Genomic DNA, 6,000 nt, shown 5'->3' with positions numbered 1-6,000 from the left:
TAAAACAACAATTGTAGATCTTAATGATTTTAACAAACTTGGTATTCAAAACTTTTCAATTTGAAGTCATTTAGAGTTCATAATACTAGAGTCAAAGTGTTGTTTTATCATTTGACCAAATTTGACTTGGTCAAACTTGCTCAAATGTGACACTAAATGACCTCAGATGAAAAAACTCTGAATACCAAGTTTGATCATCTCAGCAAGATCTACAATTGTTACATAGCTCATTTTCCCATTTGAGAAAGTTTTATCAAACACTAGTCACAAATTCTTGAATCCCAGATAGACTTTCGAAAATTATGTCACACACTTGTGAAATTTGAAACATATATTAAACATATTACAATGTGAAGTCATAACATATTACATAATATCCGTCTCTAAAACATAATATATTAAACATGCATCGTTGTATCATGCGGGTACAACAGTGAATTTCTTCTTGACGTATGACCCTTAGTTATGATCTTGTCGTAACCATGGAGTGTCTTCATCATTTAACATGATGCTTGGATCTTTCTTCACTATGAAGGGTGGAATTCAGACATTTCTTTCATAATCTTCTGACATGTCTGACTTGTCTTCAATTCCCACTATATTTATTTTCCTAGAAAGAATTATGTGGCGCTTTGGCTCATTGATCATTGAGTTGATGTCTTCGTTTTTTCCTCTATTTGATTTTGTAGACATGTCTTTCACATAGAACACCTGACTCACATTGGTAGCAAGGACGAATGGTTCGTCTTTGTACCCAATATTGTTGAGGTCCACTGTTGTCATTCCATACTCTTTGTCGACTGTTACCCCTCCTCCGGTCAGCTTCACCCATTGGCACTGAAACAAAGGGACTTTAAAATTAGGTGCATAGTCTAGTTCTCATATCTCTTCTATGCGGCCATAATATGTTTGTATATTCCTATTTGGATCTGTGCCATCTATGCAAACACCACTATTTTGATTGGTGCTCCTTTTATCTTGGGCAACTGTGTAAAATGTATTCCCATTTATCTCGTACCCTTGGTACGTGAGGATATGCCACGATGGTTGCCTAGCCAATAAATATAGTTGCTCATCAATATTGTCATTGCCTTGACATTCTTTTCGCAACCAACCACTAAAACTTTCCATGTGCTGATGCCTAATCCAAGCTTTAGTCTTCCCTGGAAACTTGGATCGTAAGAACTCCTTATGTATCTCGATGTACGGATGCACCAATGACGAGTTGTGAAGAACTATGTAGTGTGCTTTATTGAAATAATCGTCTTCCATGCCAATATATATTTTCTTCCCTAAAGTTCCTTTACCACTGAGTCTCCCCTCATGTCGCGATTCGAGAACGCCAATCGGGGCAAGGTCAGAAATAAAGTCAACACAGAACTCAATGGCCTCCTCTGTTCCATAGCCCTAGGCGATGCTTCCTTCAGGGTTAGAATGGACTTTCACATATTTCTTCAAGACTCCCATAAACCTCTCGAAGGGGAACATGTTATGTAAGAACACAGGTCCAAGAATACTAATCTCCTTCACCAAATAAACTAGGAGGTGTGTCATGATATTAAAGAAGGATGGAGGGAACACCAACTCAAAGCTGACAAGACATTGAACCACATCATTCTGTAGAGTAGCTAGTTCCACTGGATTGATTGCCTTCTGAGAAATTGTATTGAGGAATACACATAGCTTCATGGTGGCTAGATGTACATGTGGAGGTAGAATTCCTCTTAAAGCAACTAGAAGCAATTGCATCATAAGCACGTGGCAGTCGTAGGACTTTAAGTTTAGGAATTTCTTCTCTGGCACATTTATTATACCCTTTATATTGGAGGAGAATCTCGATGGGACCTTGATGCTACTTAGACATTCGAACATGTTGTCCCTCTCTTCTTTGGTAAGCGTGTAGCTAGCAGGACTTAAGTAATGATGCCCATCATCTGTCTTCTCTGGATGAAGGTTGTCTCATTCTTTCATGCCCTGCAAGTCCTCACGTGCTTCAAGTGAATCCTTTGGCTTCCGTACACACCCATGAATCCTAGCAGGTTCACACAAAGATTCTTTGTCAGGTGCATCACATTGATTGCATTGTGGACCTCTAGGACTTACCAATAGGGTAGCTCCCAAAAGATGGACTTCTTCTTCCACATGGGTGCATGTCTCTTAGCATCTTTGGGAACAGATTCGCTGCCTTGTCCCTTTCCAAATACTACTTTCACATCCTTGACCATTGCGAGTACATCTTCCCCTATTCGGTTATGAGGCTTCTTTCGGTGGTCTGGCTTACCTTTAAAATGCTTCCCTTTCTTTCTTACTTGGTGATTCAAAGGAAGGAATCGACGATGGCCAAGGTACACGACCTTTCAACATCTTTTCAAATATATACTATCAAGGTCATCAAAACAATGTGTGCATGCATTATATCCTTTGTTTGTCTAACCTAAAAGATTACTTAAAGTAGACCAATCATTGATTGTTATGAACAACATTGCTCGTAGGTCAAAGTGTTCTTGTTTGTACTCAACCCAGACACGTACACCTAGTTTGTTCCATAAAACTAGTAGTTCTTCAACTAATGGCTTCAGATAGACATCAATGTCATTGCCAGGTTGCCTCGGACCTTGGATGAGGATCGACATCATAATGAACTTCCTCTTCATGCATAACCATGGAGGAAGGTTGTAGATACATAGAGTAACTGGCCAAGTGCTATGACTAGTGCTCTACTCCCCAAAAGGATTCATACCATCTGTACTTAAGGCGAACCTTAAGTTTCTAGCCTCATTTGCAAACTCTTGAAATTCCCTGTCTATCGCTTTCCACTGGGACCCATCAGCTGGGTGTCTCAGCATATTGTCTACCTTACGGTCTTCTTTATGCCACCGCAACAACTTTGCATGGTCTTTATTTCTGAACAAACATTTTAAGCGTGGTATTATAGGAGCATACCACATAACCTTGACAGGGATTTTCTTTCTAGGACGTTGTTCACCCTCGACGTCACCAGGATCATCGCGCCTGATCTTATACCGCGATGCTTTACATACCAGGCATTCATCCAAATTCTCGTATTCATTGCTATTGTAGAGGATGCAGTCATTAGGACATGCATGTATCTTCTGGATTTTTAATCCCAAAGGGCAGACAACCTTTTTTGCTTCATACGTAGTGGTGGGCAATTCATTTGGCTTCGGAAGCATCTTCTTTATGAGGTTCAATAAATTCCCAAATGCCTTGTCGGATACACCATTCTTTGCCTTCCACAGTAGCAATTCTAGTGTTATACCCAGCTTTTTTTGCCCCTCTTCGGCCGTCAGGTATAGCAACTTCCTATGATCCTCAAGCATGCGCTCGAACTTAACCTTCTCTTTTTCACTTTCGCATTCTTGTTGTGCATCACGAATGGCATCGCCAAGAGCATCACCGAGATCATCTTCTGCCGCTACCTCTTCTTCATCTCCCCCCATTGTAGTATCATCAAAGGCACCATACTGAGCAATAATGTCATCAATGTCTAAATCTTCTCCTTCACCTTCTTCCATCATGACCCCGCTTTCTCCATGCTTAGTCCAACATATATAGTTTGACATGAAACCTGACTTAAGCAAATGTGAATGAAGACTCATTGAGCTTGAATATTCCTTTAAATTCTTACATAGGGCACATGGACAGCACATGAAACCATCCTACTTATTTGCCTCGGCCACACCTAAGAAATAGTGCACGCCCTCAATAAAGTCGTGGGAGCGGCGATCAGCATTGTACATCCAATGGCATGACATAATCTGCATTACACTACAAATTATGAAAACCTTGAACATAATTAAGTATTTTATTACACAACATAGATGACACACACACGGTTGATTAATTAACTAAGCCCGGCTACAACGTAAGCAATCCCAACTATCACTAAACAAACTAAAACTACAATGCACTTCAGTAACATAATTATTTCATGACCGTACGCAACTAAAACAGACAAATCATTCGTCTATTGAATATCAATAAGCTTCTCCTGCTGGCTCACTGCCTCATCATCAGCAGTCGCTACCTCAAGCGCACCCAAATTCTGCACATATGTAGCATAATCTTCCTCCCAGTACCAACCATCGCATCCATTGCCCTCCCACTGAAATTAAAGCCAAAAAATATTTAGTCAAAAATATTCAAGAAAAACAGGTCAATTAGCCATAATAATCAAATGCGTAAGAAACTCACATCGCGATCCGGGCACTTGTAGAAAACACGACCCTTGTTGGGTCCCTGTCTCTTGACTCGGTACTCTGTCACAATCTTCTGCTTACACTTGCCGTAGATAATGAGAGGGAGTTCTGGCCTCAGTCGTTTCGCAACCGAACGAGAGGCCGAGGATCCGGTACCAGTTGTCATCTACTTTCTATACTTATTTTTGCAAACTAGTGTAAATTTCATATTTTCTAAAATAATATATTTAAACAAAACTAAAATTATTTATTTATCTAACTAAACCATGAAATATGTACTATGTATAATAGTAAAATACCAAACTATCAAGTGATTTTACTATTGTAAATCATCATGTGATTTTGAGCTAAAAATGACATAGAAATCATAATCAAATCCACCATATCAAGTTACTTTCTATACTTATTTTTGCAAACTATTGTAAATTTCTCATTTCTAAAGTAATATATTAAAAAAAAATAAAAATATTTATTTATCTAACTAAACCATGAAATGTACTACATATACTAGCAATACTAAACTATCAAGTGATTTTGATGAACTAATTTAACTTTTGTTTATCCAAACATATATGCAAATCATCATGTGATTTTGAGCTAAAAATGACATAAAATCATAATAAAGTCAACATATAAAGTTACACATATGCATCTACATCACAAAATGAGATAAGCTACTGATAAAACATAAGAGGATTAAGTTTGTTACCTCCAAAATCGAAGAGCAACACCAATAGAGGGGGAGAGAGCAAGAAAGCAAGCTGAAGAACAGAGGTAGTGAGTTGGAATGAAATGGCTCGGGCTCGGGGAGGAAGAAATGAGCTGGTCTATAGGCCGGGATAATTAGTCCCGGTTAGGGGGGCCAAACCAGGACTAAAGATTAATCTTTATTCCCGGGGCATCACCCAAACCGGGAATAAAAGCTTTAGTCCCGGCTGGTATTACCAACCGGGACTAAAGGTTTACCTTTAGTCCCGGTTGGTAATACCAGCCGGGACTAAAGATCCCTGCCCCGCGGACGACCGTTGGGCAGGAACCTTTAGTCCCGGGGGCAAAAAATGCCGAGGCTAATGCCAAATTGGGACATCGTTCTAAAGTCTGTTCTCTAGTAGTGAATATATGTTTATGTATATAATTGTGTGTATTGAATTCATGTTGGACTACTGATATATATTATTCTGTATAAACATATTAAATATATTTTGATTTATATAGAAAATGCTATTGTATCAGTGTCGGTCGCAATTTCCTTGGCAGTTTAACACTGACAGGGAAAATATTTTCTTGACTGTTACAAGTCAATAGGGAAAAATGTGACACCAACAAGGAAATTTTATATTTTTGATGATTACCAAACCATCAAGGTAATTATCCTTTTATCCTGTCGGTGACGTATGATTTCTCTGTCGGTTTATACAGACAGAAATAAAAACCTATCCCTGAAGGTTTTTAGTTTCGAAATAAATTTCCCAGACGGTCCACTATCAGACATTTTTTAATTCCCTGTCGTGCTAGCCCTGACGGTGGAACCTCAGGGAAATTGAATCTACTTTTTCCTGATGGTATTTTCAGTTTCCCTGACGGTAAGTGCACCGTCAGGAAATTTCCGCTTTCCAGTAGTGGATGTGACATGGTTAGATCGCATTAAGAGGTTGAACATTAGTGGGGATGACATGATATTTAGTGGAAGATGATGTGGATGGTTTGCATGTTGAGATATAATAGAAGTAAGTAGTAATTGCGCATAGTTCAGGTGATGTTGATAGCTTGAATAAAGAGC

This window comes from Miscanthus floridulus, chromosome 9 (genome assembly GCF_019320115.1).
Source record: "Miscanthus floridulus cultivar M001 chromosome 9, ASM1932011v1, whole genome shotgun sequence".
In the NCBI taxonomy this organism is placed as follows: domain Eukaryota; kingdom Viridiplantae; phylum Streptophyta; class Magnoliopsida; order Poales; family Poaceae; genus Miscanthus; species Miscanthus floridulus.
Note: the sequence above shows the minus strand (reverse complement) of the source record.